This window comes from Drosophila miranda (genome assembly GCF_003369915.1).
Source record: "Drosophila miranda strain MSH22 chromosome Y unlocalized genomic scaffold, D.miranda_PacBio2.1 Contig_Y2_pilon, whole genome shotgun sequence".
NCBI lineage: Eukaryota > Metazoa > Arthropoda > Insecta > Diptera > Drosophilidae > Drosophila > Drosophila miranda.
Window position 1 is genome coordinate 30,260,681 of NW_022881614.1, and position 11,797 is coordinate 30,272,477.

The following is an 11,797-nucleotide window of genomic DNA, read 5'->3' on the forward strand; positions in this document are numbered from 1 at the left end:
CCGAATTTCGCCCCACCCCCTTCCGCCCCACAAAAGACGAAAATCTGTTGCATCCACAATATTGCATATTCGAGAAAACTAAAAACGCAGAATCATAGATAATGACCATATCTATCAGATTGCTGAATCTGGATCAGATCGGATCATTTTTGTAGCCAAAAGCAAGAAATCAATTTTCAGTGGCTACGCAGCGCCCGACGTCACGCTCAGACTGATTTTCTGTCTCTCTCGCACGCACTCTTTGTCGTGTCGTTTAATATTAGCGGCGTCTGCCGGAGGAGAGTTATACTGACTTAGTATCGGGTATAACCGTAGAGTTGCGGTGTCCGCAGCAACTCACAACGTTCCCCCTCGTTAGTTATATTAAAATGTTCTTTTACATAATATATAAAGATTACTTCTAATTCTGTGGTATTTTTTTTATATGCTTTTTATAATTTTGTTGTTGTCGGGACATAAGGGTTAAGAATATATCAAAAAATTCGTCCGTGAACAACCTTCATCATCAACAAGCAAGCATGCACTGACGATAAGGGACAACCCGAACGAACTTCGGCTCCCGACGAGAACACCTTGTATAATTGCATCACGAGCCAGCCCCTCTCAGACATTGCGTTGAAAAAGAGCCGTTGACAATGCCCCGGACGAACCCAAAGGACAACGATGCATGCTGATGAGAATCTGGAAACGCACAAGGGAAAATATTGAAAACATTGAAAACAGCTTCGCAAGAGCCAGCAAATAATTTTTGGTTATCTCTGTTGGAACAGGTAGGGAGGAGCCCGAGATGTGATTACGATCGTGAATATGGGAATCGAGAGAAGAGAACAGAAAACTGAAAACCAAAGAATGCCTCTCTATGTCATCTTTTTGTCGTTTGACGTGGTTAGACTTGAGACGATGATTTCATCGTTCTAGATTTCTCTTTGAAGAGTGGAAAATATCAATTTACGCAAAGATCTGAACCAAGTCTAAGTGCCCGCTGATTGTCATCAGTTCAAGTGATGCATTACGATCGGATCTCTTTGTGAGGATCATCCGCTGGCATCTGGGCTGATTCGCCAATCCCAGAGATGATCACTAATTGCAGATCAGTCTGCCAGAGCCGTAGGAATCACTCCGTTCACTTTTTCTTTTCATAATATAAAAATTATCATTTTGGATACATATATGTAGTATTTCCCCCCTCCATGGGGGATCATAAACGTGTATTACCGAGCTATAACAAGACTTTCATTGCCCGCCGGCGCCGTACGAACTGTGAACTGTGAACCGAAGGTGTTGCAGGTCAAGGATATCCTCCATCATCCGCATCATCATCATCAGCTGCGCCCGAACCTTTTTAATTAACCAAAAAGAGAAACCATAATTTAGGAAAATACTTTTGGCAACGCATCCGCATCCAGTTGCGCGTCGGTGCCGCTGGCTTGGCTGCCGCTGAGGTGCCTGATCCTGCAGCGTTTGTTTCATGCCCTGACGCCTGCCTTGGCCAAGGGCGCCAGGGCAGACAGAGAGCCAACTCACGCAGCGTTAAATGGAGGCCAATCAGCAGCCAAGGCACCTGCAGCGACCGAATGGGAATCGGAATGAGAATGGAAAGGAGCGCGTCCCATCCTCAGTCGGCGTTTGAAAATTGTTTCCAAATCATATGTTGTCTGACAGTAGTTCTTATAACGCGTTGTCTAATTTTTATTTATGGTTTCCTGTTGCGACTCCGACTCTGGATTCGTATCTCAGGGCAGATTGTGGCCGCTGTTGCCGTGGCTGCTTTCGGCGAGGTCTGACTTGCAATTTTGCGTGTGCTGCAGGTGTAAAATTTTGGCACCTTTGCAGCAGGAGCAGCACCACTCTGAGCACAACAGCGAGATGGAGGTGTGACCATAAACATTAATCAGACTGCTCGGCCAGGCCAGCAGGGGGTACTGGGTTAGTAGTAGTGGGCCACAAACTCCGCGACGCAGAGACAAAGAGATACTCGTACATAGATACGGCGAAAGTGCGTAAGTAAGCGCGAATAACTCAAAAAAGAGGTTACTGGGCATTGCATCGGATATTTTTTTTATCGTTAATTGTGGTTTTTTTTTCGGCTCAATTCGTGGCTTAAATGAGCCTTAATCGATTCGCTTTTTATCGTGTAAAAATATCTTATACGAGGCAAACTCTCATTCGGAAAGAGCAGCACTAATTGCTAACAGTAGTCAGTACAGTAATCTCTAAATAGTATGTCCAAATCGATTTCAAACATCATCCATGAAAAGAATTGCAGTTCAAGTGGAACTAACGCATCTAAAATCCAGAAGCCTTGTTAAGATGAGGTTCTATTTAGCTCTATTAAATGGTATTTGCCAGTTTCGAGTTTTCGAAAAACTCTTCTTTGAACTACTCTTCTTAGTGCTTCTTTTTTGTTTAACAATACACGGACACGAGGTCTGCCCTGGCAGACACAGCCCGATGTGTGGCAAGAATGGAACATGCTACGTAACCTTTGCCAACGAATGTATTCGCAATCTCTTCAAAAGACAGCAAACTGCAAATAGCTTAAAAAGTGAGTAAAAATATGGCTTAAACTTGGTTAGTCACTGACTCTGTCTTCTAGTATTCGTGGTAGTGCATAAGACAGCTTGCACTCCTCGTGAAATGCCCCTTTGTAGGTTTCGTCAAAAGACAATCTGGAGTTTCAGCGAAACCCTTGAAAGAAGCCCGAAACTAGTTTCGAACATAAACTAAATATAAGTAATTGGAAAGAAACTATGATGGATCTACTCTTAAACCGCAGAAAGATTATAATAAAGGAGTTCCCATATCCATAACTCCAGTGAATATATCCACCAGGACTCCAGGCTGCCAAAACAGCAGATACCATTAGGTGGATAAGCCAAAAACAGATTGAGAGCGGACCCGGGGCCACTCACGTAATTAGTGTTTTGGGGTTTTCGGGTTTTAGTGCCTTTTACCATTTTGCATGATGCCCTGCGCACATTTTGACACCCTGAGTGCAAGGTGGTGACGATAATCATCGGTAATTGGTCGGACATCAGACATCGGTCACTTGAAAGCTCTTCTTATGATATCTACGAGCTCTGAGCTATGAGCTCTGAGCCCTGAGCCTTTGGCATCCGTTGCAGCAAACGTTGCTGGGACGCGAGTCGCGGCCCGTAATTACAGGGTATGCGCACCAAGCTCACGCCTCGATCAATGCTGACAGATTTTTGGCTAACCCGAGTAGGTGCTGAGCTGCAGCAGCTGCTTCCTCTGGGAAGGTCTGGCTATCATTGATCGGAGCTGGGACTGGGAACGAGACCAAGACCGAGCGTTTATCAACTGCTTTCATAGGGCCATCTCGGGACCCTAGCCGATCCTCGATAAGACAGCGCTTTTTGTTTGCCTTTGTAAACGATCCAGAACAAGTCCTGCGACTAGACTCCTGGGCAGAGCTTACCCGACCATGTGTGCTGCCGCTGCTTGTGATATGCCCATTGTCAACGCCTTTCGCATTTTAACAACGCAATTTGGGCTTCGCTTCCACACATGTGAACCGGCAGAAACCCAACCTGATGCTATCTGGATCCAGGCACATCCACAGCTCGATCACAGGCGAGCGATAGTAGCCAGAATATGCATAGGGATCGGATCTGTGCTCTCCTTACACGCACGTACACAGTTCCTCCCCCTATCCTTTATCCGCTTCCTCCAGCACCTCGTCTTACAGCAACATGTGCGGATTTGTGTGCAAATTAAATAACTGCGGTAGCGGATTGCGTTTTTAAAAAGTTTTTATTTAACTTCTAAGTTTACAGATATAGATTTAAGTTGAGGGTCACAAAGGATTCCGGACAAAGGGTTTGCGCGATCTTAGTTTTTAGCTCGACTTTTCCGTGTCGCTTCTGGATCAAGACTGACTTGAACTTTTTGATCTTTGCATCGTCGATCCCTTTCGGGAATAGTTTTTCTATAAACATCTCAATTGATTTCGCCATCCCGAGTATTGCATTTCGTCTTCCAAAGAGATAACTGTAAAATGCCCAAAGTGCAGGATCTGCAGAAAGCCGGGTGTGAGATTGTTTATGGGAAGCCGGGTGTGGGCAAACATTGTTTTTATACCCGATACTCAAAATGAGTATTGGGGTATATTAGATTTGTGGTAAAAGTGGATGTGTGTAACGTCCAGAAGGAATCGTTTCCGACCCCATAAAGTATATATATTCTTTACCGGCATCAATAGCCGAGTCGATTGAGCCCTGTCTGTCTGTCCGTCCGTCCGTCTGTCCGTCCCCTTCAGCGCCTAGTGCTCAAAGACTATAAGAGCTAGAGCAACGATGTTTTGGATCCAGACTTCTGTGATATGTCACCGCCCCCACAAAGGACGAAAATCTGTGGCATCCACAATTTTAAAGATATGAGAAAACCAAGAACGTAGAATTGTAGAGAATGACCATATCTTTAAGACTGCGGAATCTGAATTGGATCGTATTATTATTATAGCCAGCATCAAGAAAACAATTTCATTTTTTCTCGCCCTGTCTCTCTCTAACACACACGTAGCATAGGCGGCTTTGCTTAGAGTAAAACATTAGCGCCTAGATCTCAGAGACTACAAAAGCTAGAGCAACCAAATTTGGTATCCACACTCCTAATATATCGGACCGAGACGAGTTTGTTTCAAAATTTCGCCACACCCCCTTCCGCCCCCGCAAAGGACGAAAATCTGGGGATATTCAAAAATCTCAGAGACTATTAAGGCTAGAGTAACCAAATTTGGTATCCGCACTCCTGTTAGATCTTACTATAAAACGTGTATCTCAAATTTTCGCCCCACCCCCTTCCGCCCACACAAAGAACGGAAATCTGTTGCATCCACAATATTGAGGATACGAGAAAACTAAAAACGCAGAATCATAGAAAATGACCATATCTATCAGATTGCTGAATCTGGATCAGATCAGGTCATTTTTATAGCCAATAGGAACAAATCAATTTGCAGTGGCTACGCAGCGCCCGACGTCACGCTCAGACTGATTTTCTGTCTCTCTCGCACGCACTCTTTGTCGTGTCGTTTAATATTAGCGGCGTCTGCCGGAGGAGAGCCATACTGACTTAGTATCGGGTATAACCGTAGAGTTGCGGTGTCCGCAGCAACTCACAACGTTCCCCCTCGTTCCATTTAGGCGAGTGTCAAAGATTGGGATTGTGGCGGGAGCCATTGAGATTGTACATCTTAGAAATCAATTAGGCGGAGGCCCAAGATTGAAATTGTTTTCGTTTTAGAAAGCCAAAGATTGTTTACAACTCGTATAAGAGCTCAATAGAATTGAGTACGTTAACTCCCCCCATTCTTAAATGTTTCGTCCCGATACATTTTGAAGTTCTGATAGAGCTCTAATATCTTCTGATAGTATTTGAATGCTGCTTTCCACTATTTCTTCTGTCGGTATTCTTATTGATTTAATAAGTACAAATTTGATTAATTTATAGCCGAAGTAAAATAACATTATCAAGATCAAAATGATTAAAAATAATGTTTTTAATGGTAAGGCCGTATTACCTAATGTTATAAGGGGATTTAAAATATTAACATTATCAAAAGAAAATTGTTTATCATTCGATTGTACATAATCAACTAATTCAAAATCGCTATATCTATGATGCGATATGTATTTTAGAATTTTACCCTTATCATTTATGTGGGTTATATTATTTATTATACCCGATACTCAAAATGAGTATTGGGGTATATTAGATTTGTGGTAAAAGTGGATTTGTGTAACGTCCAGAAGGAATCGTTTCCGACCCCATAAAGTATATATATTCTTGATCAGCATCAATAGCCGAGTCGATTGAGCCCTGTCTGTCTGTCCGTCCGTCCGTCTGTCCGTCTGTCCGTCCCCTTCAGCGCCTAGTGCTCAAAGACTATAAGAGCTAGAGCAACGATGTTTTGGATCCAGACTTCTGTGATATGTCACCGCGCCCACAAAGGACGAAAATCTGTGGCATCCACAATTTTAAAAATATGAGAAAACCAAAAACGTAGAATTGTAGAGAATGACCATATCTTTAAGACTGCGGAATCTGAATTGGATCGTATTATTATTATAGCCAGCATCAAGAAAACAATTTCATTTTTTCTCGCCCTGTCTCTCTCTAACACACACGTAGCATAGGCGGCTTTGCTTAGAGGAAAACATTAGCGCCTAGATCTCAGAGACTACAAAAGCTAGAACAACCAAATTTGGTATCCACACTCCTAATATATCGGACCGAGACGTGTTTGTTTCAAAATTTCGCCACACCCCCTTCCGCCCCCGCAAAGGACGAAAATCTGGGGATATTCAAAAATCTCAGAGACTATTAAGGCTAGAGTAACCAAATTTGGTATCCGCACTCCTGTTAGATCTTACTATAAAACGTGTATCTCAAAATTTCGCCCCACCCCCTTCCGCCCACACAAAGAACGGAAATCTGTTGCATCCACAATATTGAGGATACGAGAAAACTAAAAACGCAGAATCATAGATAATGATAATCTTTGCATCGTCGATCCCTTTCGGGAATAGTTTTTCTATAAACATCTCAATTGATTTCGCCATCCCGAGTATTGCATTTCGTCTTCCAAAGAGATAACTGTAAAATGCCCAAAGTGCAGGATCTGCAGAAAGCCGGGTGTGAGATTGTTTATGGGAAGCCGGGTGTGGGCAAACATTGTTTTTATACCCGATACTCAAAATGAGTATTGGGGTATATTAGATTTGTGGTAAAAGTGGATGTGTGTAACGTCCAGAAGGAATCGTTTCCGACCCCATAAAGTATATATATTCTTTATCAGCATCAATAGCCGAGTCGATTGAGCCCTGTCTGTCTGTCCGTCCGTCCGTCTGTCCGTCCCCTTCAGCGCCTAGTGCTCAAAGACTATAAGAGCTAGAGCAACGATGTTTTGGATCCAGACTTCTGTGATATGTCACCGCCCCCACAAAGGACGAAAATCTGTGGCATCCACAATTTTAAAGATATGAGAAAACCAAGAACGTAGAATTGTAGAGAATGACCATACCTTGAAGACTGCGGAACCTGAATTGCATCGTATTATTATTATAGCCAGCATCAAGAAAACAATTTCATTTTTTCTCGCCCTGTCTCTCTCTAACACACACGTAGCATAGGCGGCTTTGCTTAGAGTAAAACATTAGCGCCTAGATCTCAGAGACTACAAAAGCTAGAGCAACCAAATTTGGTATCCACACTCCTAATATATCGGACCGAGACGAGTTTGTTTCAAAATTTCGCCACACCCCCTTCCGCCCCCGCAAAGGACGAAAATCTGGGGATATTCAAAAATCTCAGAGACTATTAAGGCTAGAGTAACCAAATTTGGTATCCGCACTCCTGTTAGATCTTACTATAAAACGTGTATCTCAAATTTTCGCCCCACCCCTTCCGCCCACACAAAGAACGGAAATCTGTTGCATCCACAATATTGAGGATACGAGAAAACTAAAAACGCAGAATCATAGATAATGACCATATCTATCAGATTGCTGAATCTGGATCAGATCAGGTCATTTTTATAGCCAATAGGAACAAATCAATTTGCAGTGGCTACGCAGCGCCCGACGTCACGCTCAGACTGATTTTCTGTCTCTCTCGCACGCACTCTTTGTCGTGTCGTTTAATATTAGCGGCGTCTGCCGGAGGAGAGCCATACTGACTTAGTATCGGGTATAACCGTAGAGTTGCGGTGTCCGCAGCAACTCACAACGTTCCCCCTCGTTCCATTTAGGCGAGTGTCAAAGATTGGGATTGTGGCGGGAGCCATTGAGATTGTACATCTTAGAAATCAATTAGGCGGAGGCCCAAGATTGAAATTGTTTTCGTTTTAGAAAGCCAAAGATTGTTTACAACTCGTATAAGAGCTCAATAGAATTGAGTACGTTAACTCCCCCCATTCTTAAATGTTTCGTCCCGATACATTTTGAAGTTCTGATAGAGCTCTAATATCTTCTGATAGTATTTGAATGCTGCTTTCCACTATTTCTTCTGTCGGTATTCTTATTGATTTAATAAGTACAAATTTGATTAATTTATAGCCGAAGTAAAATAACATTATCAATATCAAAATGATTAAAAATAATGTTGTTAATGGTAAGGCCGTATTACCTAATGTTATAAGGGGATTTAAAATATTAACATTATCAAAAGAAAATTGTTTATCATTCGATTGTACATAATCAACTAATTCAAAATCGCTATATCTATGATGCGATATGTATTTTAGAATTTTACCCTTATCATTTATGTGGGTTATATTATTTATTATACCCGATACTCAAAATGAGTATTGGGGTATATTAGATTTGTGGTAAAAGTGGATTTGTGTAACGTCCAGAAGGAATCGTTTCCGACCCCATAAAGTATATATATTCTTGATCAGCATCAATAGCCGAGTCGATTGGAGCCCTGTCTGTCTGTCCGTCCGTCCGTCTGTCCGTCTGTCCGTCCCCTTCAGCGCCTAGTGCTCAAAGACTATAAGAGCTAGAGCAACGATGTTTTGGATCCAGACTTCTGTGATATGTCACCGCGCCCACAAAGGACGAAAATCTGTGGCATCCACAATTTTAAAAATATGAGAAAACCAAAAACGTAGAATTGTAGAGAATGACCATATCTTTAAGACTGCGGAATCTGAATTGGATCGTATTATTATTATAGCCAGCATCAAGAAAACAATTTCATTTTTTCTCGCCCTGTCTCTCTCTAACACACACGTAGCATAGGCGGCTTTGCTTAGAGTAAAACATTAGCGCCTAGATCTCAGAGACTACAAAAGCTAGAACAACCAAATTTGGTATCCACACTCCTAATATATCGGACCGAGACGTGTTTGTTTCAAAATTTCGCCACACCCCCTTCCGCCCCCGCAAAGGACGAAAATCTGGGGATATTCAAAAATCTCAGAGACTATTAAGGCTAGAGTAACCAAATTTGGTATCCGCACTCCTGTTAGATCTTACTATAAAACGTGTATCTCAAAATTTCGCCCCACCCCCTTCCGCCCACACAAAGAACGGAAATCTGTTGCATCCACAATATTGAGGATACGAGAAAACTAAAAACGCAGAATCATAGATAATGATAATATCTATCAGATTGCTGAATCTGGATCAGATCAGATCATTTTTATAGCCAATAGGAACAAATCAATTTGCAGTGGCTACGCAGCGCCCGACGTCACGCTCAGACTGATTTTCTGTCTCTCTCGCACGCACTCTTTGTCGTGTCGTTTAATATTAGCGGCGTCTGCTGGAGGAGAGCCATACTGACTTAGTATCGGGTATAACCGTAGAGTTGCGGTGTCCGCAGCAACTCACAACGTTCCCCCTCGTTCCATTTAGGCGAGTGTCAAAGATTGGGATTGTGGCGGGAGCCATTGAGATTGTACATCTTAGAAATCAATTAGGCGGAGGCCCAAGATTGAAATTGTTTTCGTTTTAGAAAGCCAAAGATTGTTTACAACTCGTATAAGAGCTCAATAGAATTGAGTACGTTAACTCCCCCCATTCTTAAATGTTTCGTCCCGATACATTTTGAAGTTCTGATAGAGCTCTAATTTCTTCTGATAGTATTTGAATGCTGCTTTCCACTATTTCTTCTGTCGGTATTCTTATTGATTTAATAAGTACAAATTTGATTAATTTATAGCCGAAGTAAAATAACATTATCAATATCAAAATGATTAAAAATAATGTTGTTAATGGTAAGGCCGTATTACCTAATGTTATAAGGGGATTTAAAATATTAACATTATCAAAAGAAAATTGTTTATCATTCGATTGTACATAATCAACTAATTCAAAATCGCTATATCTATGATGCGATATGTATTTTAGAATTTTACCCTTATCATTTATGTGGGTTATATTATTTATTATACCCGATACTCAAAATGAGTATTGGGGTATATTAGATTTGTGGTAAAAGTGGATGTGTGTAACGTCCAGAAGGAATCGTTTCCGACCCCATAAAGTATATATATTCTTGATCAGCATCAATAGCCGAGTCGATTGAGCCCTGTCTGTCTGTCCGTCCGTCCGTCTGTCCGTCTGTCCGTCCCCTTCAGCGCCTAGTGCTCAAAGACTATAAGAGCTAGAGCAACGATGTTTTGGATCCAGACTTCTGTGATATGTCACCGCGCCCACAAAGGACGAAAATCTGTGGCATCCACAATTTTAAAAATATGAGAAAACCAAAAACGTAGAATTGTAGAGAATGACCATATCTTTAAGACTGCGGAATCTGAATTGGATCGTATTATTATTATAGCCAGCATCAAGAAAACAATTTCATTTTTTCTCGCCCTGTCTCTCTCTAACACACACGTAGCATAGGCGGCTTTGCTTAGAGTAAAACATTAGCGCCTAGATCTCAGAGACTACAAAAGCTAGAGCAACCAAATTTGGTATCCACACTCCTAATATATCGGACCGAGACGTGTTTGTTTCAAAATTTCGCCACACCCCCTTCCGCCCCCGCAAAGGACGAAAATCTGGGGATATTCAAAAATCTCAGAGACTATTAAGGCTAGAGTAACCAAATTTGGTATTCGCACTTCTGTTAGATCTTACTATAAAACGTGTATCTCAAAATTTCGCCCCACCCCCTTCCGCCCACACAAAGAACGGAAATCTGTTGCTTCCACAATATTGAGGATACGAGAAAACTAAAAACGCAGAATCATAGATAATGATAATATCTATCAGATTGCTGAATCTGGATCAGATCAGATCATTTTTATAGCCAATAGGAACAAATCAATTTGCAGTGGCTACGCAGCGCCCGACGTCACGCTCAGACTGATTTTCTGTCTCTCTCGCACGCACTCTTTGTCGTGTCGTTTAATATTAGCGGCGTCTGCTGGAGGAGAGCCATACTGACTTAGTATCGGGTATAACCGTAGAGTTGCGGTGTCCGCAGCAACTCACAACGTTCCCCCTCGTTCCATTTAGGCGAGTGTCAAAGATTGGGATTGTGGCGGGAGCCATTGAGATTGTACATCTTAGAAATCAATTAGGCGGAGGCCCAAGATTGAAATTGTTTTCGTTTTAGAAAGCCAAAGATTGTTTACAACTCGTATAAGAGCTCAATAGAATTGAGTACGTTAACTCCCCCCATTCTTAAATGTTTCGTCCCGATACATTTTGAAGTTCTGATAGAGCTCTAATTTCTTCTGATAGTATTTGAATGCTGCTTTCCACTATTTCTTCTGTCGGTATTCTTATTGATTTAATAAGTACAAATTTGATTAATTTATAGCCGAAGTAAAATAACATTATCAATATCAAAATGATTAAAAATAATGTTGTTAATGGTAAGGCCGTATTACCTAATGTGTTAAGGGGATTTAAAATATTAACATTATCAAAAGAAAATTGTTTATCATTCGATTGTACATAATCAACTAATTCAAAATCGCTATATCTATGATGCGATATGTATTTTAGAATCCCTTATCATTTATGTGGGTTATATTATTTATTATAATTGTGTTGTTGAATATAAGGAGATACGAACCTACCAAAGTAGTATTGTCTACGTTATTTTTGCCTGAAACTAGTATGGCACCATCCTTATTGATGTCTATTTCTTTGTTTTTTTCCCTTTTTTTAGTGCAGTTGGCTTTAAAGCCATTAAGTAAATTGGTGAAACAGGTCTTCTCTAAATTTATTTGTGCGTAATTGCTAAAAGTTTCACTTTTAAAATTATTCATTAAATAGTATTTCTCCTTACATTCACAAACTTTTTCATTTAT

General features: G+C 41.3%; 1 long non-coding RNA gene across 2 annotated transcripts; it reads left to right on the top strand.

Annotated features, from left to right (window-relative positions):
- The first annotated feature begins 2,287 nt into the window (after positions 1-2,287).
- LOC108158384 lies at positions 2,288-2,810 on the top strand. 2 transcript variants are annotated; one of them, XR_001775246.2, is made up of 3 exons: positions 2,295-2,338; positions 2,393-2,545; positions 2,597-2,810. It is a non-coding gene; the product is annotated as an uncharacterized LOC108158384 (long non-coding RNA). The 2 variants fall into 2 exon arrangements; XR_004474682.1 differs by having other exon boundaries at positions 2,288-2,545.
- The last annotated feature ends 8,987 nt before the right edge of the window (positions 2,811-11,797 follow it).